This window comes from Stenella coeruleoalba (assembly GCF_951394435.1).
Source record: "Stenella coeruleoalba genome assembly, chromosome: X".
NCBI classification, from domain to species: domain Eukaryota; kingdom Metazoa; phylum Chordata; class Mammalia; order Artiodactyla; family Delphinidae; genus Stenella; species Stenella coeruleoalba.
In genome coordinates, this window is record NC_137152.1 from 6887592 (window position 1) to 6914462 (window position 26871).

At 47.1% G+C, this 26871-nt stretch overlaps 1 protein-coding gene across 15 annotated transcripts in view; it reads left to right on the forward strand.

The window, feature by feature from the left end:
- The window catches only part of TBL1X (transducin beta like 1 X-linked), a 271015-nt gene that overhangs the window by 155650 nt on the left and 88494 nt on the right, over positions 1–26871 (forward strand). For 4 of the 15 annotated variants that reach the window (XM_079910408.1, XM_079910405.1, XM_079910407.1 and 1 more), the window contains one exon: positions 24467–24567. The exons of the other annotated variants lie outside the window; for them this stretch is intronic. The gene's annotated coding sequence lies outside the window, so the exon portion shown is untranslated. The remainder of the gene's footprint in view (positions 1–24466; positions 24568–26871) is intronic. 15 annotated transcript variants of the gene reach the window in all.

Genomic DNA, 26871 nt, shown 5'->3' on the forward strand with positions numbered 1-26871 from the left:
TTGGGGCTCCCTGGTGGGAAAGGGAAGAGTAAGACTCTCTTGGGTTCACAGGAAAACAGTAGGTGTTAGGAAGAATTTAAATGTGCTTCCTCCTACCAGCCTCTGGTTTCTAGGAGCTGATTTGGTCTTGGTGAGGGTGAGGAATTAGAAGATGGTGCCCAGGGCTTCCCTGGTGGCGCAGTGGTTGAGAGTCCGCCTGCCGACGCAGGGGACGCGGGTTCGTGCCCCGGTCCGGGAAGATCCCACATGCCGCGGAGCGGCTGGGCCCGTGAGCCGTGGCCGCTGAGCCTGCGCATCCGGAGCCTGTGCTCCGCAACGGGAGAGGCCCCAACAGTGAGAGGCCCGCGTACCGCAAAAAAAAAAAAAAAAAAAAAAAAAAGATGGTGCCCAGTTTTCCTGCACCGCCTTGGAGCACAGTGCAGGGTGGTTAGTGCCGCTTCGGAAATAGCTACAGGGCCGAGGTTCCTTTAATTAAAGACCTTGAACATTGGACTTCGGGGGCATAACTGAAACTTCCAGTTTGCGGGGGAGGGAATCTTTATAAAAGGAAGAGGTGCTCACCTCTTGGACTGTGAGTCGTATGTGAACCCCACGGAAGCACTAGAGAGAGAGTGGAAGAACCAGGGAGAACCGCTGTTCAGTCTGTGATTCTCTGCTGTATGGCTGTACTGAACCTGCACCCGTGATGGGAAATCAGTCTTTGGCACTGCTCTGTCTCTCTCTATTGGATCAGTAAAGCTCCCCAGGTCTTCCTTTGCTTTTAACTGCTTATGATGGAAACCCAGCAGGATGTCACAGCTTGGAAAAAGTACCAGAGAGCATCGTTCCTTTGTAACAGAGAAGAATACTCACCTCTCCACTTAGGTAACGTTGATGAGCATTTCTGACCCCAGTCGGAAATACTTCTTGACAGGTATTTGAGTCATAAAATCGAAGAGGCCCAGAAGCCTGCCTGTGTTGTTCCTAGATCCGTGGAAAGCCATGCTTTTTCCTGTAGTGTTTTCATAATATCGTATCTGAATTTAATTCAGTGCAGCCAGTACTCGCTGAGTATCTCATGCGGATCAGGTGCTGTGCTGGGCACGGGAGGTACACCGATAAATAAACCTTCAGTTTCATCATCTGATTGGATAGGACAGGCCTGAACATGGCCAGACCCCTCAGTGATATGGGAGCAGAGAGACAGGTCTTCTTTCTTGCAAGAGGGAACAAACCGGTCAGGGCATGTGGACTGCGTTACAGTCGCTCAGGGGGCCACTGGAGAGTTTGTTGAATGGAGAATGATGTAATTCATGACGTAACATGTTCTAGGGTGTTACCTTTGGCAGCGGTGGGGTCTGAGTCTCTCAGGGGGTGAGCACATCAGTGACAAACTGGCAGAAATCCGGCGGGGGGGGGGGAGTTCAGGGCCTGGAGGATGGTACCCCTGCCCCTACTGTCGGCCTCTACCAGCTAACCTCTGTTCTCACAGTTAGACCACCACGAGCATCTGGGGCAGGTAGCACTGGGATTCTCGTGGCCACGTGCGGGCTCCGTGGAGTTTGCAGGAAGGGGGTGCGGGTGAGGGCTGGCCTCTCCTACAGGAATGTGCTCCTCGGCTGGGTATGTATAGGGTATTTTATCACGTGAATTGCAAAGGTTGGTGACAGCTGTCCCACTTTGGGCAGCCTCTGTAAGGGCAGAACTTGTTTCTGGAAGCGAGTAGCAGACACAGACCCGTTCACTCCCCCTCGAAGTGTGACGTGGGCATGAAGGTCGTGTAAGGAAATAACGGCAGCGTGATGTCTTCCATCCGGGACCCTCCATTGCACGTTTCTGGGATCCCGGCTCCCCGTTCACTCTGTTTCGGGCCCCTCTCCCACCTCTCTGACTGGGGTGGTGAGGGGCTGCGGGGTCTCGGGTGGGCAGGAAGGGAGCCCAGCGGACCGTGTGCAGGAATTGCAGCCCTGGCCCACTGCTGTGCGCTCAAGTGAGACAGAAACGCTGGCTGTGTCCGCGGGAAGTCAGGTGTGTCATCACCCCGTGGTTGCGTTTTCCTTCTTTTCATCGTCACACGCAAATGCTGTCTTTCTGAGAGAGATGGTTGTGAGCACAGCAGTGTTCTGTGCTGTGTGCAGTTCTCATCTGTAGAATGATCTGGAATGTCCGTAATACTGTTGAAGCTCAGTGAGGTGACTTCAAGGCTGTGAAGGAGACAATTAATCATCATTACGGATACATGTGTCTTCAGGTTCCTTTTCTTGTGCTGTAGACTGGGAGCCTTAGCATTTCAGCTTGTCTTGCCACCAGTTTTCTGGTTTCCTGACCAAGGTGAATTGTATCCTTTGTAAGCCCTCCCTGTTGGTTCTCAGAATTCCTGGCTCCGAGAGCTTTGTCGTGAAGTCGAGTCAACAGCAGTGACTGGTCCTGGATTTAGAGTTCATCTGCTTTAAAATATGTAGCTTTTGGGCTGCCCTGGCGGTGCAGTGCTTAAGAATCCGCCTGCCGATGCAGGGGACACGGGTTCAAGCCCTGGTCCAGGAAGATCCCACATGCCGCAGAACATCTAAGCCCGTGCGCCACAACTACTGAGCCTGTGCTCCACAACAAGAGAAGCCACCGCAATGAGAAGCTCGCGCACCACAACGAAGACCCACTGCAGCCAAAAATAAATAAATAAAATAAATAAATTTATTAAAAAAATAAAATATATAGCTTTGAAGTTGAACGTTAACATATTTTTTACATGGTAGCTGATTAATTAGATAAAGTCAAGAGGTGGTTTCTTTCACACCAAATGGATGACAAGTATTGGGTAGAGTTGACTAAGATTTCTTCATCTTTTTTCTCATATACACATACTCATTGAATTTCCATTCTTGTAAGGTGTATACTATTTAATAAATGATAATAGACCGTGTGTTTTTGCTTTTATAAATGTCACGAAATCCTCAGTGGTGTTGTCCCTTGTATTTTCTAATAGTTGATCCTGGTTGGCTGGGTGTGGAATAACAGAATGCAGAAGTTTGAATAGCAGACTTAGTTCTTTTCTTCATTTTTAAAAGAAATTTTTATTGGAGTATAGTTGATTGACAATGTTATGTTAGTTTCAGGTGTACAGCAGAGTGAATCAGTTATACATACACCTATATCCGTTCTTTTTCAGATTCTTTTCCCATGTAGGCCATGACAGAGTACGGAGTAGAGTTCCCTGTGCTGTACAGTAGGTCCTTACTTAGTTACCTGTTTTATATATTAGTAGTGTGAATATGTCAGTCCCAGCCTCCCAGTTTATCCCCCCCCCATTCCCTGGTAACCATGAGTTTGTTTTCTGCATCTGTGACTCTACTTCTGTTTTGTAAATAAGTTCATTTGTATCCTTTTTTCAAGATTCCACGTATAAGTGATATCCTAGGATATTTGTCTTTCTGTGTCTGACTTACATCACTCAGTATGACAATCTCTAGGTCCATCCATGTTGCTGCAGATGGCCTTATTTTGTTCTTTTTTATGGCTGAGTAAGCAGGCTTAGTTCTTGATCACATATAGAACTGTTTGTCATTAATCCATGTGGAGTCGGCATTCTTGTCAGGCCTGGCAAACGAGAAGCATGAATCGTTGACTGATATGCCGCAGAACTCCTGGAGTAAATGAAGATCCCTTCACTTTTCAGACATCCTAAAAGGCGAGAAGACAAGAGGGTGAATAATGCACACACAGATACGAGCCGGTTTCTGCCCTTCTCAGTAGCGTATCTTTCTCCTTTTGAAGAGAAACCATTTCAGAATTTTGAATGAATTCTTCAAGAGGACTCATTACTGGGAGGAATGGAGAACGAGCTCATTATGGCCATGTTTTCTCATCCGTTCTGTGGTTTGATGTCGTAGACCCTGGGGGCCCGGCTAGGCTCTAGTTCCAGGGCCTCTTTTGCTGATCTGAAACCCACACACCACCTTGGGTTTTAGAATAATTATTTAGTGATGTTAAACAGTAAAAATTGTGCTGTTTTAAAGGATCTGAAAATGCATACGGGGACATGCGTGTAGATAGCAGTCATATCAACAAACATGCTCTTTTTTTTAAAACATGCTTTTTTATGTATACATTTGTAGGCAGCATTTTGTAAACCCGAAAATGTCAACTCGGTAACTTGGGATCTTGTACGTTGTCCCTCTCCACTCCCACCCGAACCCCAGGTTCCTCCCAGGACATGCAGGTGACAGTGGTTGAGCAGAGAAACCACCCGGGTGAGGATGGGCTGAAGTCCCAACGCAGGACCAGAGCCCATCAGAGGGACCATTTTCCTTACGCAGGGATTCTCTGAAAGGCTGCGAGGGAAGCCTTTTTTTTTTTTTTTTTTTTTTTAAAGAGATGCATGTCTTTTATTATGAAAATTGCTGTTACATTACAGCCAGCATCCGAAACAGTGTTTTAATAAGCACTTGTCTTGATCATCAAGCAGAGCAGAAACCGTGATTCTTAGTGGTTGTATCGGTTTCCTAGGGCCGCCTTACCAAAAGTACCACACGCTGACTTACAACACCAGAAAGTGGTTCTCTCACAGTCCTGGAGGTCAGAAGTCCCAGATCAAGGTGCCACCGGGGCGGCCCTCCCTGAAGGGCCTGCCTTGCTTGTGTCCTATCTTCTGTGGTTTCTGACAACCCCTGACATTCCTGGACTTGTAGACATGTCACTCCAGTCTCTGCCTTCTGTGTGTCTCTGTGTTCGTGTGACCATCTTCTTAGAAGCACACCCAGTCGTTACTGGATTAGTGACCTCGTTTGAGGAGTTCTCTGTGTGTGTGCACGCATTTTCTTTCTCTCTCCGTTTTATTTTTGCTGACATACGATTGACCTACAACACGATGTTATTTCCAGGTGTACAACAGAGTGGCTCAATATTTCTGTATATCCCAGAATAATCACCACAGTAAGTCGTGAGCCATCTGTTACCGTACAAAGATGCGACATTATTATTGACTATATTCCCCGTGCTCTGCATTTCATCCCCGGGACTCATTCATTTTGTAGCTGGAAGTCTGTACCTCTTAAGCTAGTCACCTATTTCACTCACTGCCCGCCCTCTCGCCGCTACAACTACCTGTTTCTATGAGTCTGTTTCTGTTTTGTTGTGTTTGTTCACTTGTTTTGCTTTTTAGATTCCACATATAAGTGAAATCATGCAGTATTTCGCTCTGACTTATTTCACTTAGCATAATACCCTCCAGGTCCATCCATGTTGTCACGGATGGCAAGATGTCATTCTTTTTTATGGCTGAACAGCATTCCTCTGTGTGTGTGTGTGTGTGTGCGCGCGCGCGTGTGTGTGTGTGTGTGTGTGTGTACACATTTTCTTTATCCATTCATCTGTTGATGAACGCTTAGGTTGCTTCCATATCTTGGCAATTGTAAACAATGCTGCAATGAACATAGGGGTGTGTATATCTCTTCAAATTAGTGTTTTTGTTTTCTTCAGGAAAGTACCTAGAAGTGGAACTGCTAGGTCGTGTGGTAGCTCTGTTTTTAGTTTTTTGAGGAACCTCCATCTGTCTTCCGCAGTGATTGCCCCGGTTTCCATTCCCACCATCACTGTGTCAGGGTTCCCTTTTCTCCACATCCTTGCTAACCCTTGGTTATTCCTTGTCTTTTTGGTGATGACCGTTCTGACAGGTGTGAGGTTGTGTAGCGTGGTTTTGATTTGCATTTCATCTTGATGAATTCTGTCTGCAGCAAACCTAGTTCCAAATAAGGTCACATTGTGAGGTCCGGGGGGTTGGGACCGCAACCTGTCTTCCTGAGGGGACCCAGTTCCACCTGTAGCGGTGGCAATTCCCCACACCATCCCACCCCACCCGTCTTCTCCCAGACGCCCCTGGTGTCCTGACGTGGCTACGTGGCCATGCACGACTCATGCCCGTGGCCATTTACAGGGCAGCCAAAGAAACCAAACCGTTGTGGATTCTCTGTCTTTAATAAAATGAACGAGTCAGTACGACAGATCTGCAGGTGCAGTGATCCGTCACCAGCCAGTCCTGGTGCCCAGGCGCGTGTGCAAGCAGGGCGGGCAGCAGCCTCGACCGAAGCTGGGATCGCGTGGGTGGATTCTGAATTTCATGACTTTCCTGCCAAAGGTCTGCGAGCTCTCATGGGCTCTCCCTCAGGAGGTATTTTTCGTGTGCTACAGTTCACAGGGGGCTGGGGCCGCTTTGCTGGCGCGTGGAGCCTGTTCTCGGTCACACGCGAGCGGGCCAGCGGCGGTGGGCTTTCTCTCGGGACTGGACGGGGGGGATGGTGCCCACGAGGACGGGGTTCAGGGGACGGTGTGGACCGTGGGCCCGCTTGCCTGGTCCCTGGACTATTCCGTGACTCAGCCACCTGAGGTTGACATTGCTAAAGCTCCCAGCCACAATGGGGGGGGGAGGGGAGGGGGAGGGGGAGGCAGGAGGCCCCAGAGCCGGCCTTCCGGAGTGCAGCCCCCTTCGTGTTCTCACCAGAGGCGCTCCCGAGAAGCAGCAGCTGTGCCCTTGGGTGTTTTTGCTGCCTGGAATCACAAGGCCCTTCCGTGAAGTCTTGCCCAGTTTCCTCTGAAAGAAATTATATTGTGGACGAGTCGTTGGTGCAGTTAGACGTCTTTTGAGACTCTCAGGCCCTTTTCAGGGAAACGTGTTAAACAGACAACGCGTATGCTCAGAAATGTTCCGAATGTGGAGGTCTCAGAGCGCGGTAGGTGAAACCTTGACCTTGGATTTGTCTCTCTTGGCGGCAGCGGCTTCACATGGTAAACAGGAGGTCACCTGGGTGTCCCGTCACCGTGTTCACCCCTTGGAGACGGACTTGGGGCCTTGGAGGATCAGCTTCCAGTAGCTTCCAGGGCAACAGGGAATACGATTTCACATCCTAATTACAGCCCCCAAGCAAGATCCAGCTTAATAATTAGAGTCCCAATTAGAGCATGGGCACATGCATCGCTTCTGTTCGTCCTGGGCACTGATGTCAGACTCATGAGAAAGCCAACCAGACACGGGAATTTGCATTGGAGGAACATGATCCACATTCTGTTATGTAGTATAAGTAGTTTAGCCACACAGGGGACTCTTTCATGATGATGCAAAATGCAGCACAGGTTCTCAAGTTTTTATGTCAAGAATTTGCTAAAATAAGTCAGACGAGTTCAGGGTTTACCTCCTCGTGAATCAAGAACCTGAAGCAGGAACTTTTCTTCTAATCTAATGAAAAATGCAACTTGTACCATTTGGACATAGACATGCCCAGCTGAGGAGAGCAAGTGATTTGCTGGGGGTTTAGGGGTAAAAATACCTGGTTACTAAGGGTGCATGAATCTGGGAGGTAAATGATTTACCCAGCAGATCCAGATTTTACTAAAACAGAACTGTTTGATGGTGGCAAGATAGACTCTGCTGGGTCTTACGTTTGTTTGTGTTTGCTTGCGTGCTTGGTTGAAGGCAAACAAATGGAATTAAATAATAATTGGCTTGGAGGAGGTGATGGGGGAGCAGATGGGTGGTATTAGTTTCTATGGTACTGTTGTTTCATGTCCACTAATGCACTCAGGTTTCAGCCCCTGTATTAGTTATCTATTGGTGTGTAACAAATTACCCCAGCACTCAACAGCTGAAAAATACAGATATTTATTATCTCACAGTGCCTCTGAGACTCAGGAATCCAAGCACAGATTAGCTGGAATGTTCTGGCTCAAGGTCTCGCATGAGTTGTAGTGAACATGTTGTCCTGGGCTGCGGTCTTTTTTTTTTTTTAACTTTTATTGGAGTAAAAATTGATTTACAATTGGAGTAAAGTTTATTGGAGTATAGTTGATTTACAATCAACAAGTTATGTTAGTTTCAGGTGTAGAGCAAACGGAGTCAGTTAGACATATACATATATCCACTCTTACTTATTTATTTCTTTATTGGCTGTGTTGGGTCTTTGTTGCTGTGTGCGGGCTCTCTCTAGTTGCGGTGACTCGGCGGGTACTCTTCGTTGCAGTACTCGGGCTTCTCACTGTGGTGGCTTCTCTTGTTGCGGAGCACGGGCTCTAGGGTGCACGGGCTTCAGCAGTTGTGGCACGCGGGCTCAGTAGTTGTGGCACACAGGCTTAGTGTCTCTGAGGCATGTGGCATCTTCCCGGACCAGGGCTCGAACCTGTGTCTCCTGCATTGGCAGGCGGATTCTTAACCAGTGTGCCACCAGGGAAGTCCCTATCCACTCTTTTTTGGATCCTTTTCCCATATAGGTCACTACAGAGTATTGAGTACAGTTCCCCGTGCTATATAGTAGGTTCTTTTTTTTTTTTTTTTTAATAAATTCATTTATGTCTGCATTGGGTCTTTGTTGCTGTGCGTGGGCTTTCTCTAGTTGCAGCAAGCAGGGGCTACTCTTTGTTGCAGTGTCCGGGCTTCTCATTGCGGTGACTTCTCTTGTTGCGGAGCAGGGGCTCTAGGCGCACAGGCTTCGGTAGTTGCGGTGCACGGGATCAGTAACTGTGGCTCGTGGCCCCTAGAGCACAGGCTCAGTAGCTGTGGCGCATGGGCTTAGTGGCTCTGCGGCATGTGGGATCTTCCCGGACCAGGGCTCGAACCCGTGTTCCTTGCATTGGCACGCGGATTCTTAACCAGTGCGCCACCAGGGAAGTCCCTGTATAGTAGGTTCTTATTACTTATCTGTTTTATATAAATCTCCCAATTTATCCTTCCCCTCCTCCTCTCCCCAATAACCATAGGTTTGTTTTCTGTGTCTGTGACTCTATTTCTGTTTTAAATAAGTTCATTTACATCATGTTTTTACATTCCACATATGAGTGATATCATATGATATTTGTCTTTCTCTGTCTGACTTACTTCACTTAGTATGACAGTCTCCAGGTCCATCCATGTTGCTGCAAATGGAATTATTTTGTTCTTTTTTATGGCTGAGTAATATTCCTGTGTGTGTGTGTGTGTGTGTGTGTGTGTGTGTGTGTGTGTGCGCGCCACATCTTCTTTATCCATTCCTGTCTTGGATAGGTTGTTTCCACATCTTGGCTATTGTAAATACTGCGGCCGTGAACATTGGGGTGCACCTATCTTTTCAAATTATGGTTTTCTCTGGATATATGCCCAGTAGTGGGATTGCTGGGTCGTATGGTAGGTCTATTTTTAGTTTTTTAAGGCACCTCCATACTGTTCTCCATAGTGGCTGTACAATTTACATTCCCACCAGCAGTGCAGGAGGGTTCCCTTTTCTCCACACCCTCTCCAGCCTTTATTGTTGGTAGATTTTTTGATGATGGCCATTCTGACTGGTGTGAGGTGATACCTCGTGTTTTGATTTGCATTTCTCTAATAATTAGTGATATTGAGCATCTTTGCGTATGCTTTTTGGCCGTCTGGATGTCTTCTTTGGAGAAATGTCTATTTAGATCTTCTGCCCATTTCTTGATTGGGTTTTTGGTTTTTTATATACAAACAGCTGCATGAGCTGTTTGTATATTTTGGATATTAATCCCTTGTTGGTTGCCTGGGCTGCAGTCTTTGAGCGTGGACCTGGGCTGGAGGATCAACTTCAAGGTCATTCCTGAACGTGACAGTTGGAGGGAGGCTTCAGTTCCTCACCTCTCTGTAGGGCCACCCATGACCTGGCTTCCCCAGAGTGCGTGATCTGTGTGAGTGTGAGACAGACTGAGACAGGGAGAGGGGAAGAGAGCACGGGAGAAGGAGATAGACAAAGAAAGTGCTAGAAGCCATGTGCTTTCATGACCTAATCTCACAAGTGATGTGCCATTACTCCTGCCATATTCTGTTGGTCACACAGAGCAACCCTGGCCAGTGTGGGTCAGGGCTGTTTCAGGGTTCAGGTACCAGGGAGTGGGGCTCCTTGGGCACCATATAAGAGGCTGCCTACCAACCACAGCCCTCTCATTTTTTACACCCATAAATTGGCGTCTTGGTTAGAGAATTACTCATTTGAGTACATAGTCAACTTTCAGAAAATGTTGGGAAGATTCTTTAACCAGGTCCATTCCCTCACCCTTGGAGACATTAAAATGTACAAATGAAGGCTCTCACTTTACTACATAGTTAAATAAATATTATGTACCCATTTCGTGCTCTTAACTGTATCCTTGGATGTAAAAAAGTAGTTTTCCTCCCATGAAATGGAAAGATCTATTGAGCCCCTCGTGGATGTGCCTCATCAGCTCCCCTCTCCTCTGTAAATTCACTTCAATCTTCCAGTTACTGTGAGAATCACTGCTGCCCCTCTACATGCGCCTTCTGCCCCGAGACGTGAACGAAATGTTGACCCTGCCTTTTCAAAATAGGAAATAATTGAATTACCCTTTTATATCATCTTCTGTGCAAAGTTAATGGGGAAAAAATGAATGAGAATTTTTTCCGAGCTCTTACTCATGATTTCAAAGATGATAACAGCTTTATTTGACTTTGCTGTCATAGCACTAAAATCGTTCATTCATTCAGCAGGTACTGATGGAACACCTGTGTGTGCCAGGCCTCAGCGAGGCCCTGGAGTTTGCACTGTAGAGGCGCAGAGGTAGAGTGTAAGGGCAAACGATCTTTTAACAGTAATTTGAGGCATATCAGATACAAAGAAATGAACCTGGTGGGTAGTAATTTCATCTTGTGAAGTCTGGATACTCGGATTGACTTAACGGACATTTCACAGGATCCCAAGCTTTGAGATTCTCTTGTAGCGCTTCTGTTTTCTAAAAGGCAGCTGCAGTGCAGAGAGAGGAGTGGCTTTCCTGAGTCAAGAACTGGAGCTGGCACGAGGTGGACCCTCAGGGGTTGGCCCCCAAGGCAGCATTGGCCCCAAGCCAGGTCCGCTCTGTTAGCGCCTGCATGGTCAGAAGCCCCCAGGTGGTTCATTCACGTGCGGTGCTGCATTGGAAGCCCTTAGCTCGTCCTAGATGTTGCCGGTCGCTTTGGCATGAGTTCGGGGATGTCAGTGTTTCCACCTTTACAGCTAGTGGCCCTCACCCCTGAGACCCAGGGCTTGGCCAGTATCCCTCTTCTTGCTTTAATTTTTCCCTGACGGACTCTCACCTTCCCTGCTTTTCAAGTCCAGCTAAGGCAGATAGCCAAAAGTTCCGAAGGGGAGAAAAGCTGAAAATACTGATAAAACAAAGGTTAAAGAAGATGGCATTTTGAACGGTGGAAATGCAACTTGGTAGGATTGTGTGTGTGTGTTTCCTCCAGGGTTGCCAAGGCTAATGATTGGTGATGTGTTGAAGGTTTGCAGCAAGGCAGACTCATAACTATGAAAGAATTATTGATGGTTTTGCCCCAGTAACAGATGTTGACCCAGATGGGGTTGTTTGTGAATGTATTTATGTGCCGGTTTTCTACCTGGGGAAGTGAGCCACTCTGTAGATGGCAGGTACCACTGCTTCTGCGCCAGTTTCCTTCAATCACAGTTGCGCCTCTCCAGGCAAGTTCGTCAGAAAGCATTGGGTAAATCAGGGAATCATAAGAAATGAAACACGTATATGTGGTTTTTAAAAACTTTATCAACTGTATTTGAGACGTTTTCTGGATTTACCCTTTCTTCCATTAATCTCCTTTTTCAGTCCCAGGATCCCATCCAGGACACCGCATTGAATTCAGTTGTCCTGTGTCCATCTTCCCTTTGGGCTGTGACGGTGTCTCGGACTTCCCTTGTCTTTTGTGGCTCTTACTGTTGTGAGGGGTACTGGCCATGAGTTTGGTAGAATGTCCTTCACTTCGGATTTGGCTGAGGTGTTTCACGTGGTCAGACTGGGGTTATGAGTTTGGGGAACGAAGACTGCAGAGTCGAGCACGCTCTGATCGTGTCACATCAAGGGAGTGGGCTCTCAACATGACTCATCTCTGATGAGCTCAGCCTGACCTCTGCTTAAGGCTGCGTGGGCCGGCTTTCTTCACCATCGAGTTTACTGCTTTTCCCTTTCTTTCCGTACACCGTTCTCTCAAAGCCCATCCCCGGTGATGTAGGGGGAGCCAGTGAGGCTTCACCTCCTGGAGATTTCAAGTTAAACTGTGTAAACACAGGTTTATTCACCCATCGCTAGACAGAAGGTCATAGAGCCTTTTCTTGGAATGGGGATCCAGTAATTCTAGTTTGGGGTCACCTTTCCTTATAAACTGTACCCTTGGTGCACCCTCTATAGTTTGCCGTATTGATTTCGTTCAAGTGCAGTGGGACGTGAAGGACGTTTGTGAAACCGACTCAGTGCAGGATCCATCTGCGGATTCGCTGCCTTTTCCTAGATCTCTTCAGTGTTGTCCACCCTGCCAGCATTTCCATCATACATTTCTTTTAAATTAATTTATTTTTGGCTGTGTTGAGTCTTAGTTGCTGCGCGCGGGCTTTCTCTAGTTGCAGCGAGCAGGGGCTACTCTTCATTGAGGTGCGCGGGCTTCTCACTGCGGTGGCTTCCCTTGTGGAGCACGGGCTCTAGGCACGCGGACTTAAGTAGTTGTGGTGCGCGGTCTTCAGTAGTTGTGGCTCGTGGGCTCAGTAGTTGTGCCTCGCTGGCTCTAGAGCGCAGGCTCAGTGGTTGTGGCTCACGGGCTTAGTTGCTCCGCGGCATGTGGGATTTTCCGGGACCAGGGTTCGAAACCGTGTCCCCTGCATTGGCAGGCGGATTCTTAACCACTGGGCCACCAGGGAGGCCCCGTGATACATTTTTGTTTGATGATCTGTCTGTAACAAAGCATCCGAAGTAGTTTCATTAGGAAAAAAAGATGGTATTCCTAGCTCATTAGTTTATATAATATTTAATTACTTTTCATAAATGCAATATGAAGCCCCACTGGCATAAGCAGGTTTGGGACCCAAAGACACCACGGGTTATGAAGCACCCAGGTACCCAGCTGGGGTGGAAAGGCCCTGGGCTTGCTGGGAAGGAAGGAGGCCCCAGCCCAGTGAGCTCCAGGGCCCGTGGACGTGCACGTCCGCAGAATAGACTGCCTTGAGAAGGTCAAGTGGAGGCCTCGTTAAGAGACCTTCTCCTCTGTGTATTTTTAGAAACAGCAGATATCAACCGTAAATATTTAATGTTGTGTTTATAGACTTTGGCATCATAAAACTTCAAAAAGGTGACTCAGAGGTGGCTGAGTGTGTACGTCAAGGACAAAAGCACTTCCCTAGCATGCTGCACTGTGTAAGGGAAACCATAATTGACTTCATAATTGACTTCACTTCTTAGAAAAGAAGTGAATAGGTAAATAGCTGTCTTATTTATCTTATTCATATTCACCAGATGAGGAATTAGTCATTATTCCTTGCTGGCCAGGGTTTTCATAACTCTTTTCTGATGTTAAAAAGTAATGTGCTGCCTGTAATGAGCAATTTGAAAAAAGGCAATGAAGTCCGGAAAGAAAAAAAAACACTTCTCAACCCACCCATAGCAGTTCGCCGTCAGCGTTTTGGTATATTTTCTTCCAAATGTCTGTATTCACGTGCGTGTATCATAATGTCTGTTCGGCTTTGTAGTACAGCTCTTCCACTTAACCTTACAGACCAAGTGTTTGATCGTCGCTGACATTTATTGAAAATATTTTCATGCATCTCTGCCGTCAAGTGCCTGTACTGTAATTGATTTAACACATGTTGGAGATATAGATTGCTTCCCGTTTTTGCTTTAGGGTAGATTGCTGAGAATAAAGCTGTGGGCCTCTTGAGGCTGATTACCAAATTGCTTTCCTGAAGGGTAGGGCCCGTTGCAGAGCATTGCCCGGGGAGGGGGGAGGGGTGCCAGCCTCTCCGGCAGCTCCTGAGATTGTGGTCAACGGAGCCGAGGATGCAGGCCCTTTTTTGTTTTGTTTTGTTTTGCATTTCTTTGATTTAAAAAAAAAGGAGGTGGACTATTTTATCTTGTTTGCCAGTCATTTGCATTTCTTTGTCTGTGACTTGGACATAAGCCGCTTTACAGGCATTTCTCAGGTTCTCTTTCGAACGTTACACTTTCTGGGTTTCATGTGAATGCGGTGTCCAAGTGTCAGCTACATGGGCCACTTCTGATGTTTGCCACGATGTTAGTCTCCTGACCTTAGCCAAACTGGGTATCTGCCTATCAGGGCTGCATAGTAAACAAGAGTTAAGTCCAGAAAGCAAGAAGGCAGCTTAGCAAATGAATTTGTTACTAAGATTATACCTACATGTACACCTCTGTCCTTAACTCTTTGACCCCTTTCCTGAAAGCTGTCGTGTATGTGTGAGAGTTAGGACGGCTTGTTAATGAGAGTTGATGTGTTTGAATGTCACTGTGGTATGTGGATACAGCTCATCTTGTATTTCCTAGCGTGTTTATCAAAAGACAGTATCCTTATAGAATGACATCTGTAGGAAGAGCATAGATTCTTATGTTAGCTAATAAAGGATTTTAAAATATATATAATTATAAATTGGCAAGCTCGCTAACTTCTTTCTACTTGTCATTGGCCAACGTTTGTTTCCCAAGGATGTGTGTATATGTGTGAGTGAGTGTGTACGTGTGACATATGTTTTGTTGTGCCAGTGAATTAATTGAATATCTATTATGTGACGAGCTCTGCGCTGTCTTTGAATCATTGAGCTGGTTCATAATACACTGGGGACAAGGAGGGAATTTCTTTTTTTTTTTATTGCTCTGAAGTCATTGGCTGTTACTACTCTCTCCTTTCACTGTTTTATAACATCACACAGAAAGCTTTACAAATATTCTATTTCAGTTCCTCCTTTTCGAGTGTTTCAGTATTTCTATTTTTTTTTATTCTCTAAAGAATGCTTTCCAAACTTGGAAATGAAACTAATGAAAGGGGAGGAAAATGATGATTCAGAAACTAATGATAGAAGGACTTACCTGACGGTCCAGTGGTTGAGACTCTGTGCTTCCACAGCAGGGGGCGTGAGTTTGATCCCTGGTCGGGGAACTAAAACCCCACATGCCTCACGGTGTGGCAAAAAAAAAAAAAAAAAAAAAAATATATATATATATATATATATATATATATATACACACACACACACACACACACACACACACACACACACACACATATATGATAGTTAAAGAGAAACGCTGATGAATTTTTTAAATTCATTTTTTATTTTTGGCTGCGTTGGGTCTTGGTTGCTGCACGCGGGCTTTACTTGCGGCGAGCGGGGGCTACTCTTTGTTGCGGTGCGCGGGCTTCTCATTGCAGTGGCTTCTCTTGTTGCGGAGCTTGGGCTCTAGGCACGTGGGCTCAGTACTTGTGGCACGCGGGCTTCAGTAGTTGTGGCTCACGGGCTCTAGAGCGCAGGCTCTGTAGTTGTGGCCCAGGGGCTTAGTTGCTCCGAGGCATGTGGGATCTTCCCAGACCAGGGATTGAACCTGTGTCCCCTGCATTGGCAGGCGTATTCTTAACCACTGTGCCACCAGGGAAGTCCGTCTGGTGATTTTGGAGTGCAGTGTCTGTCGTTTTATAGCTTAATGGATTTGGCTTCTCAGTGGTGTTTGTGTGTTTTTGCTCAAAATCATGTTGAATAGGTAAGTCTAGCCATGAGTCATTTCCCGCCAAATTTCAACAGATGAGGTGTAACGCATGGAGAAGTGGTCGTATTTCTGTAATAAGGAGTACCTTCTCAGGACCCAAGGTTCTGTTTCCTTTCAGGGTGTTACTCCTAGACGCGCTAGGCGTTTTCTTGGTTCTACATTATGCAGTACACACAGAAATGAGGAACGGAGGGGACAGCAGGACCCACTCCCAGGTTCCTTTCCAAATTGTGGCTCAAGGTCAAAGACGTTCAGTTTGAGCTGAGTTTCCCAGGGCACATGGGTGCACATACCTGCACAGTGCCAGTTCCAGCTGTGGACAAACGGAATCCATGTTCTCTCCACCGAAAAATGTCTCGGGCACATAATTTTAAAATTTGCACGTGAACCAATTTAAGAGGGATTGCGTGGCCTAGAGGGTCCCCAGACCCTTCCATCCTGCAGACCACAATCAAGGGACTTTAGCTGCTGCAGGTGCTCAGACTGACTTGGAAGGTAGCCAGGTCCTCGGTCTTCACTGTCTTTCTTATACCTCGGCATCCCCATGAGATGTAGATGGTTATTCCCACTGTACACTTAAGATACAGGGTCTCAGACAGGTTGAATAATTTGACCATGACTGTGGAAATGAGTAAGGGTTCAGAGCCAGGAATTAAGCCCAGGGCTGCCTCCACCAGATGCCTCCTCTGATGAAAGGGGTGTTTTTCAAGCGTTGTTCATGTGGTAAAAGACCTCAGGGTTCCAGACAATTAAAATTGGTTCCAAGACACACTGTGAAGACTTAGGTTTCTGACCAGGAAATCATTAGTCCCAATAGTTTTAAAATATTTTTTTTGTTTAATATTTATTGGTCTGCACCGGCTCTTAGTTGCCGCGTGAGGGATCTTCAGTGATGGTGTGCGGGATCTAGTTCCCTGACCAGGGATCAAACCCGCGTCCCCAGCATTGGGAGCACAGAGTCTTAACCGCTGGACTACCAGGGAAGTCACTAGTCGCTATAGTTTTATTTCTTTACTCCCTCTTCCCCTATGATGAATCTCTCTGTGTTATATGAGATCAGTTAGCAGCTTTTAACCTTTCTAGTACGTTGGAAGTGAAGAGGGGAGTCGTTCAAGTCAGCTGGTAGCCTGGGATGTGACTTTATATAGCTTTGGGGGTGACGGAACTCTGGTTCCCTAAAGCACTACCTCACAATGGGGGCCCCAATGTTCTGTCTTACCTCGTGTCTGGGATGGCTGCTCCAGCTCCTGCCCTCACATCACATCCCTGTCCCAGTCCTTGAGTAGGAGTGAGGAGGGGGACTTCATTGCCTTTAAGAGCACAGACAAGAGGTTTCATTTCTGACTTCTGCTCATAGCCATTGGCCAGAAGTGGGTTGCGTGGAAAGCTTCTCCTTTTGGAAGGGGTGTGGCCTTGTGCCCACACAAAATCCAGGTGTCCTGTTCTCAAAGGGTGAGGGGGAGCCGATAATGGCAGTCTAGCCGACCCTGTCCTCACTTTAGTGGGAAGGTGGCGTTACTAAGACGACACGTTAGATGCAAAATTCTAGACTGTGGGACAAGGGTCATATATGGTACAGCAAGGGCTCCTGCAAAGCGCATCCGTGGCCCATCTTTTGAAACTCAACTGTGAGTACTTCCTGTCTCCTGGCCACCACTTACTCTGAGTTTTAACCAGGTGACTAGAGACCTCTTTCTTTGTGCACGAAGTGGGAATATGATCTGCCCCGTGTTACAAGGATTACATGGAGTAATGAAGATGGAAGGGAGCGACTCTGTTGCCTTTCTCAGCGTGGGTTGGAGGGCATCTAATGCGCTGTTGGGAGTTACCTTTTTACACGGGTGTGTGTTGTTCGTAACGCAGCCTTCCTGTACAGGAAGGGATGTTGGCACCACATAGCACGTCGCGTAACGTTTGCACACGAGGTTCCTGATGAACTTTTATGCTCTTTGGTCATTTGCATTCACTCCATCTCTCAGACGAACACAGTCACCTAACCAGTAAGTGTTTACTGAGCACCTACCACGTGTGTCGGGAACTCTTCTAGATGCAGGGAATATAGCTGTGAACAAACCAGACAAAAAGCTTACATTCTAGTGGATAAAAATATGGGTCAGGTATGGCACACCGGGTGTTGTGGTACCAAAAACAAGTGCGTGTGAAATCACTTTGATATTTGCACTTACGTTGCACTTTATAATGTTTAAATACGGGCGTTATTTAGCAAAGAGCAGATACTAACAGTCATACACCCGCACCCACAGAAGAGGAATACAGTAGAAACGTTGAGTATTGATCGAATATCTTTAAATGTTAATATGGTGTATTTGAATTATTTGTTTATAATTTTCAGTCATGTGAGTAGAAAATTAAAGTTCATTTAAGTTCTTTTTTGTTTTCAACAAATACATAAAACACCACCTCCCTCTATATAATAGTACCGGGTTGAAAAAAAAGACGACACAACACTCTTTAGTGTTGCCAGCTAGAAAGAGTGTAAGGAAAAATTGACCGCTCCTGGGGTTTGTGTAGAAATGAGCAAACCTAGTGATTTTCCCTGGGCATGATCTCTTTTCAGCTCCTGAGAAGTTTATTGTCTTGCAGGTTGAGTGGAGCGGATAGTGATTTAGAGAAGAATTGAGGTGATTAATAAGAGGCCCCTGATTTTGTTTTAATAACATACTCTGACCCAATAAAGAAAACTCAGACTATATTTTCTTACAGTGGTAGTGCTGTTAAAATTTATGCAAATGAACGCTTTTATGTATTACTAGGCCTTTCATAGTATTTTGCTTTCCAGGGAGCTTTATAAATCATTATATTTATTTCTTACCCAGTGTATCAGTTCTAAATGCACCTCTTGACCTGCCACCGTGAATTTTCATTCGGTGAGAATCACACTGTTAAACGGAGGTTTATGCCGTGTAGAAATTAAGGAGATAAATGCGGATACACGCAGCTGTGTGAGGTCCCAGTGTGTGATGAATTGCTTCCTTACATTTATGGCGGACTTCTCTCCCCCTAATGTGCACGTGGGAGCAGCCCCATTTATGAGTGCTTAAATGGGGACTTCCTCTGTGTGACACCGTTTTGACTGATGGAGCCATTAAAATCCGGTAGGAATAATGCGATGGGGGAGGCAGCAGAGCCGGCTCCAGGACATCATGTTTGTTTTGCTTGACCAGCTTGTTTGGGGCTGAAGCGACTAGATGTGTGGTGTGTGGCGAGTACAGCTTCTCGTGGCGCACGTTCTGATGAAATGTGTTAAAGAGGTTGCTCTACTGCATTTTAGGTAGATGCCGTGTAAATTCTTAGCCCGCTGATGCACGTCTGATCATGTCGTCTTCCTTTCTCACCTCCCCCTCCATCCCTCCACGAAGCCTGCCCCGATGGTAGACACGGGCTCTCTGGTCACAACAGTGCAGGACTACATACAAAGTGCCTTCTGGGTGGAGTGGAAGGTTAGCTTCATTGCGATCTGGAAGATTCAGACCATCCTTGGGTTTTTGCCTTTTGCTTTTTTCCCTCTTGATGAAGCTGATGATCTAAATTTTTGTAGTAAATATGGTGCATTGATAGTGGTATTATCTGACCCATAATTCATAAAATTGAGTGGCATATCTACAGTGTTTTTAGTCTGTTAACTTTTGGGAGAACGTATTCGTTTCCCAGTGGGAGTTAACCTGTGGAGAGCAAAGGAGTTGGCATGAGAGTTATTTTTGTGAGGTAGTAGCTTTATTTTTTTAATAAATTTATTTTATTTATTTTATTTCATTTATTTTTGGCTGCGTTGTGTCTTCACAACGGCTGTGTCTTCATTGCTGCGCACGGGCTTTCTCTGGTTGCGGTGAGCGGGGGCTACTCTTCGTTGCCGTGCGTGGGCTTCTCGTTGCAGTGTTTCTCTTGTTGCAAAGCACGGACTCTAGGCACGCGGGCTTCATTAGTTGTGGCATGCGGGCTCAGTAGTTGTGACGCGCGGGCTTAGTTGGTACGCAGCATGTGGGATCTTCCTGGACCAGGGCTTGATCCTGTGTCCCCTGCATTGGCAGGCAGATTCTTAACTACTACGCCACCAGGAAGGCCTGTGAGACAGTAGCTTTAGAAGAGAGAAGTGTCAAAGCTGTGTGGATTGCCAATCTTTGAGGACATGCTAGTTGCCCATTACAATGTGAAGAGTCTTTGAATGCGGGAAAGACAGCAAGATTGAGTTCTTACATAGAATGAAGGTGTCTTATAGACAGCATAGGAGCAAGGGGAAAAAAAGGTTCAGCTTGTATAGCACATGAAAAGTGGTTGCAGGAAGAACAGATGAATCCCCCAGGTACATAAGGAGATGGGTTTCTGAAGCTTGGCGCTGTTGACATTTGGAACTGGATCTTTTTGGTAGTGGGAGCTGTCCTCTGTATTGCGGAATGTTGAACAGCATCCCTGGTTTCTACCCAGTAGATTCCAGTAGCTCTCCCCCCAGCCGTTATAGCAACCAAAATGTCTCCACCTATTGCCAGATATTCCCCCCGGGGCAGGGGTAGCATCACCCCAGTTGAGACCCACCAGAATAGATAGATAAATGCAAACGGATACAAGGATCTTCGGTTCTTTCACGGCAGTGCATACGGCGTACCATGGGAGCCCAAGGAGGCAACCGGCAAACCGTTGGTCTTGGGCTCCAGAAGGCTTTTGACTTACACTCATGTCCCCCAGAGAGCATTAAGTCAGTAAAGACAGAGGTGGGGGAGGAGGAGGGATTAGATGTAGAGGATCAGCATGATGATTTGTTTTCTAATTTATCATATTTCATGGATACATAGCTCACTTCACAGGTAGCTGCATTTAAATAAAATTTTCATAAATGAATTTGTATAAGCTAATATATTCAACACAGTACAGGATTTACTCATTTCAGTATGAATTTACTTCAAATTCCATTGTGTATCCTTTTCTAATATTAAGAAGCTAGTTGTAGTGAAAATACTCTTATTTGTGTTATATATTCAGCATTTAGACCCTTGTGTCTGGTGAAGGGGCTTCAGAGTATTGGGGGTGTCTGGAATATTGTGATATAGTGATTTACTGCATGAATTTGGTATTATAAAGTTGTAGCCATTTAACTTTGGGCCTTCTCAGGACTCCAAGAAGGGTGAGTAACGATCAGAACTTCCTGGCATAAGAACTGGTACGATCAGAACGATAATAACTGGTACGATCAGAACTTCCTGGCACTTGGAAGCACAAGTGACTTCTTGATCTGTGCACGTTAGACATGGATGTTTCTCACACGGATGAAGTAGGCAGTTCAGTAAGAAAGGACCTTGGAAACCTCCCCCCTCATCTGACCTGAGCATTGTCATGTTAATTGGAAAAGTCAGTTAAGCTGGGAATCATTTAAAAAAAGATGCAAACGCGCCTTACTTTTGTTGTTGTTGTTTTAACCTAAAGCACGTGCATATCGAGTCGTCTGCCAGTACCTTTGCTCTGAGGAAGGTTCACAGCCAGGAAGTTCTGCCCTTTGCTCTGACACCATCCACACCCGTAGTGTATTTCATGTGGTTTCCAGTTTCTAGTGAAAACTCAAGGACACCTGCACGGAAATCTCAACTTCTGCATCTTCCTACGTTTCCACCTTGCCTTCCAGTCATCGTGGTTGTCTTTCCCACACCTAATTTCACAGCGTCTGTTAAAATGATTCCCACTCACCCTGTCCATAGAGCATCAACTTCATTTTAGCAAAAAACCAGAAACAAGGCTCTGTGTGCACTCATACTTCATGTGAAATATCTCAGTGAAGGGTGTCATTGCAGCCGCAGGGACAGCTGAGCAAACTTGGACTGGCTTTGGGAGCAGGTGTATCCGGAGGTGGGGGAAGAAGGGCGGGGGGGCGGTTCTGAGCGCTGCTTTCCAGCTGTGCACGTCCATCCCTGCGTCTCGGGCATCCCGCCCTGAGTTGCTTCTGTAGAGGAAGTAGCAGGCACAGGTAAGCGTGTGTCAGTTCCCTGGGCCTCCTGGTGTCACTTTCCTGAGCTGTGCACACGTAAGTTTGTGCCTGGCTGGCGACAGCAGACAGCAGGCTCAGCCACTGGGAGCGGCAGACTCCTTTACGGGAACCTTTTGCCCTTTATCTTTTAACTGTTAGACCTTCCAGCAAAGAGTGAAGCCTAGTAATTATGTATGTGTCGGACTAGCCTGGTTGTCAGTCTTATGTACTGCTGGTATTAAACTCTTGTATGTAGGTGACACGGGGATGCACCAGCATCTACTCATAACCGTATGAATTTAGAGGGATGTGATTCCACACGGCTTACGCGCACACACTCTGTGGTTGTCATTAATGCTTGTTATGAAAGCCCTGTAAGACCTGAAAACGGCACGTGAGTCGTCAAGGAGGAAGATGCCATCTTCACTGGAGTTTGGGTGTTAAGTACATCGTGTTGTATCTGAACTTCAGTTCGTATGCTCTTCCGTGTCCTAGGCTGCTTATTAAGCATCTTCGTGGCGTCTGGCACAAAGCTTAGCTTTGCGGATGGCGCGTGAGCTGGACACACTCTGAGCTCAGCCATGTGGATGCAGAGGCCGTGCCCTGCTGGGGCTTGCCTGCTGCTTGAAGACAGGCAGTAAACGGGAACTGGTCAGCGAGATGCCTTGAGAGTAGCACACGCGGTGAAGAATGAGCAGGGAGATGTGGCCAAGGGGCTTGGGGTGGAAGCGCTTCCACACTGGAGTTAAGAAATGGAGACTGATGAGTTGAAGTCTCAAGGATGTAGCTGGGAAGAGCCCGGAGAAAAGAGTTCCAGAAGGAGGGAACAGCACATGCAAAGGGCAGGCAGCGGGACGGAGCTCTAGAAACTCGAGGGACGTAAAGGAGGCCAGGCCAGCATGATGGAGGCAAGCGACTGACCAGGAGATGAGGTGAGAGCTGTGTGCAGGGGACCCCCAGACAGTTCCTTACAGGATGTGATGGTAATGGTGATGTGTTTGGACTGGAAACCCTCCAGCGGCTTCCCTCTGCACTAACTGGTGGCTGCTGGTGGGGGAGGGATTGAAGTGGCTCCAGGTGGGTTCCAGGCATAAGGCAGCCCCCCTCCCCCTCCCCCTCCTCCCCCCTTCCCCCCTCCCTCCCCCCTTCCTTCCCCCTTTCTTCCTCCTTCCTTCCTTCCTCCCTCCCTTCCTTCCTTCCTTTCTCCCTTCCTTCCTCCCTCCCTCCCTCCCTCCCTTCCTTCCTCCCTCCCTCCCTCCTCCCTCCCTCCTCCCCCCTCCCTCCCTCCCTCCCTTCCTGCCCTCCTTCCTCCCTCCCTCCCCCTCCCTCCCCCTTCCTTCCTTCCTTCCTGTCCTCCCTCCTTCCCTCCTCCCTCCCCCCTTCCTTCCTTCCTTCCTGCCCTCCCTCCTTCCTCCCCTCTCCCCCTCCCTCCCTTCCTTCCTGCCCTCCCTCCTCCCTCCCTCCCTCCCTCCCCCCCTCCCTCCCCCCTTCCTTCCTTCCTCCCTCCCTCCCCCCTTCCTTCCTTCCTCCCTCCCTCCCTCCCTTCCTTCCTTCCTGCCCTCCTTCCTCCCTCCCTCCTCCCTCCCTCCCCCTCCCCCTCCCTCCCCCTTCCTTCCTTCCTTCCTCCCTCCCCCTCCCTCCCTCCCTTCCTTCCTTCCTGCCCTCCCTCCCCTCCCCCCTCCCTTCCTTCCTTCCTGCCCTCCCTCCTTCCTCCCTCCCTCCCCCTTCCTTCCTTCCTCCCTCCCTTCCCCCCTCCCTGCCTGCCTCCCTCCCTTCCCCCCTTCCTCCCTCCCTCCCTTCCTCCCTTCCTTCCTCCCTTCCTTCCTCCCATCCTCCCTCCCTTCCTCCCTCCCTCCCTCCCTCCCTTCCTTCCTCCCTTCCTTCCTTCCTCCCTTCCTTCCCCCCTTCCTCCCTCCCTCCCTTCCTCCCTTCCTTCCTCCCTTCCTTCCTCCCATCCTCCCTCCCTTCCTCCCTCCCCCCCCCTCCCTCCCTCCCTCCACCCTTCCTTCCTTCCTTCCTTCCGCTGGGTCTTAGTTGCGGTTCCCTGGCTCCTTTGTTGCAGCAGGTGGGCTGCTTAGTTGTGGCATGCATATGGGATCTAGTTCCCTAACCAGGGATCAAACCTGGGCCCCCTGCATTGGGAGCACAGAGTCTTATCCGCTGCGTCACCAGGGAAGTCCCAGTCTCATTTTCCACTAGCATAGCTCAGCGGACCTGGGAAGGAAAGCACAGACTTGGGACACTCTTCAGCAGGGAGCGCCAGTAGACACGCAGACGGCCTAGCTGGAGGAGTGTGGGTCTGACACGTGACCCTGAGTAGGAGGCAGGTGTCATTTATTTGCACGGCGGGCTGGAGGAGAGACAAGTTGGTGTGGGTGGCGGGTGGGTGAAGGGTTCCGCTGTGGACATGCCGTGTGCGAGATGCTGGTGGGACCTCGCAGTGGATCCATCAGGCAGGCTGGTCCAGAGATGCGTGTGCAGCTGGGAAGGCCAGGACCCTGAGACATGTATTTGGGGTTTGAAGCCAGGGGCTGGGTGAGTTCACGGGGAACATGGATGGCAGTGCAGTCCTGTCCAGAGGGGCTCGATTTGCAGTCAAACAGAAAGCAAGGCAAGGGTCAGAAAGATGCCTTTGGAGACTTCCGTGGCAGTCCAGTGACTTGGACTCTGCTCTCACTGCTGGGGCCCCAGGTTCAGTCCCTGGTGGGGAAACTAAGATCCTGCAAGCCAAGAGGCACAGCCAGGAAAAAAAAAAGATTCCTTCTGGAAACTTACGGTGGCTAAAAGGTTTCCAAAGTCATGCGATAATCCCTTGTATTTTCATAGAGGTTTACAAAGTAAGCTTGTAGGAGATCAGAATCTAGTGAACCTGCCGTCAGGAGACCTCTTGACAGAAGGTGCATCAATATCATCTTACTCTTCTTAACTCTTTTCTTTCTAATGAGGGAAACGGCGTCCACTAAGAATTACGCTTAAATTTCCCTTTTTTCCCTCACCTTGCAGCTTTCGTCTTAGGTGGGAAGAAGTGATTCAGCCTCTAGATTAAGTAGATCTGAATACCTGCTACTTTTCTTGGGCTTCTGGAGTTTCTGCTCCAGTCACAGGTACGGTCCTGATCATCATATAACGGCAAAATGTGTTCATTTTTTTGAATGACTTTTACGATTAGCCTTGATTTAGCAATAACATTGATCCCATTTCCCAGCCACGAAGATCAATACAAATTTAATTAACCAAAACATGTCATTCTGCCACTGGGAAGCTAAATTCTCCAAGGACAGAGGCTGCTTAAGGATTTCTGGGTTTGACTGACATTCAGATATTCCAGAAACTACCAAGATCCTGCGACTGTTTCTAGGGAGTGCCTCTGCTTCCCTGGGAAGTATCTCAGAATGTCACCTGTGAGTTTGAAGATCACTGAGGACAACTTCTTTTCACAGTTGGAGAGTTTGACTCTGGGTTATGGAAAGAAAGCAGACATTTATTCTTGACTTGCTTCAGAGTAAATTGTTATAGACATTTCGATCTAAGTTTGTCTGTAGCCAACAGCAGGGTCTTTGGAAGAAATACATTTGCATTGAAGGTTCATTTTCTTTGAGATCTTTTTTATTATGGTAAAACCTATGTAACATAAAATCTACCGTGTTTTAACCCCTTTTAAGTACACAGTGTACTGTTCGGTGGCATTAAGTGCATTCACCATCCACCTCCAGAACTTTTTCATCTTCCCAAATTAAAACTCTCAGTAGTAACTCTCCTCTCCTCTCCATTCCCCGCCCCCCCCCAGCTTTCTGTCTCCATTTCTGACTACTCTAGGTACTTCATGTAAGGGGGACCCTGGGTTACTTGTCCTTTTGTGTCTCACTTATTTAACTTAGCATAATGTCTTCAAGGTTCATCCGCATTATAGCATGTGTCAGAATTTCATTTTTTTTGTAAGCTAAATAATATTCCGCTGTACGTATAGACGACATTTTGTTTATCCATTCGTCCATCGGTGGATATCTGGGTTGTTTCCATCTTTTGGCGATCGTGAATAGTGTTACTAAGAACATTGGGCTGCAAACATCTGTCCAAGTTCCTTCTTTCAGTTCTTTTGGTTTTATACCTAGAAATGGAATTGCTGGATCATCTGATAATTGTATGCTGAATGTTTTGAGAAACCATCCTGTTTTCCTGGAGGTTCATTTTTAAGTAATCTTGGTAAGGTATGACAGCAATGGAATCTAACCGTGCTTCATCTTATCTCACACAAGAGTTAGCAAACTACAGCCTGTGGGCCAAATTTAACCCATTACCTACTTTTGTACAGTCAACAAGCTAAGGATGGTTTTTACAGTTTTAAGTGGTCCAAGAAATCAAACCAAGAAGAGCGACAAGTCGTGATGCATGAAAGTTCTATTAACTTTATTGCACGTAATGAACGTTTCCTCGGAGCACAGCTGTACCCGTTGACATCTGTATTGTCTTTGTTGCTCACTACAGTGGTGGAATTGCGTGGTTGTAACTCTATATGGCCCATGGAGTGAAAACTGTTTACTGCCTGACCCTTTAAGAACAGGTCTGCCAACCTCGAATCGAACAGGTTAACATGACAGCAAGTCAGATGAGCACAGTTACACCTGTTGAATGCTCTGCTCGCGTACGGGGGCTTTTCCAGCGGTCTTGGTGGGTCATCAAGCCGTCTCCCTAATGTATCACACCGTTCTGAACCTCATTTGTGTCACCGTTTCACAGTTAAGCATCAGTCCTTGGGGAGACTTCCTTCGGTCGGAGATGCAGGGGTAAAACCCCAACCAAGTTCGAAACTCACCCACTTCAGGTGCATGTGCTTTTCTGTTCCCAGTGCCAGAGTTCGCCTCCCTGTGCTTGTAAGGGACTGTCTCTTCCCACTGAAAAAGAAGTAAATCTCTGTATAATGGAGGATCCAAACTGAGAAAGATTTCTCAAAATTCACATACTTTTCTCATATACTTTTTTGGGAACAAGGTTTGTGCCCTACTAAAAGGCACTGTCTTCTATTTTTAATCTGTGATATTTCTGTAAAACCATGTAAATGTCATCCTTAGAACGGAAGGGCATTTTCAGCATTTTTTTGCAAAGTGCTTTTCTGTGCAGTTAGGGCTGTGTGTGACTTGTGAAGATTTCTCTTCACACAACCGGAAATCTGACACAGCACTGGTTCCCTCTGTTAACAATGACATCTTCCAAGTACCATTTTAGGGTAACACTTTGTTCGGTTTAATTTGTTGTCAGAAATACCATCCCCAGAGCTTCTTAGTTTACACAAGTACCTATATACTTACGCATTTAACATATTTTCTTTAATTCATGAAAGCGATCTTAAGGCCTGAGAGAAATTTGAACAGCTCAAAGGAAATCAGGCTAAGCTTAAACTAGGAAATTCA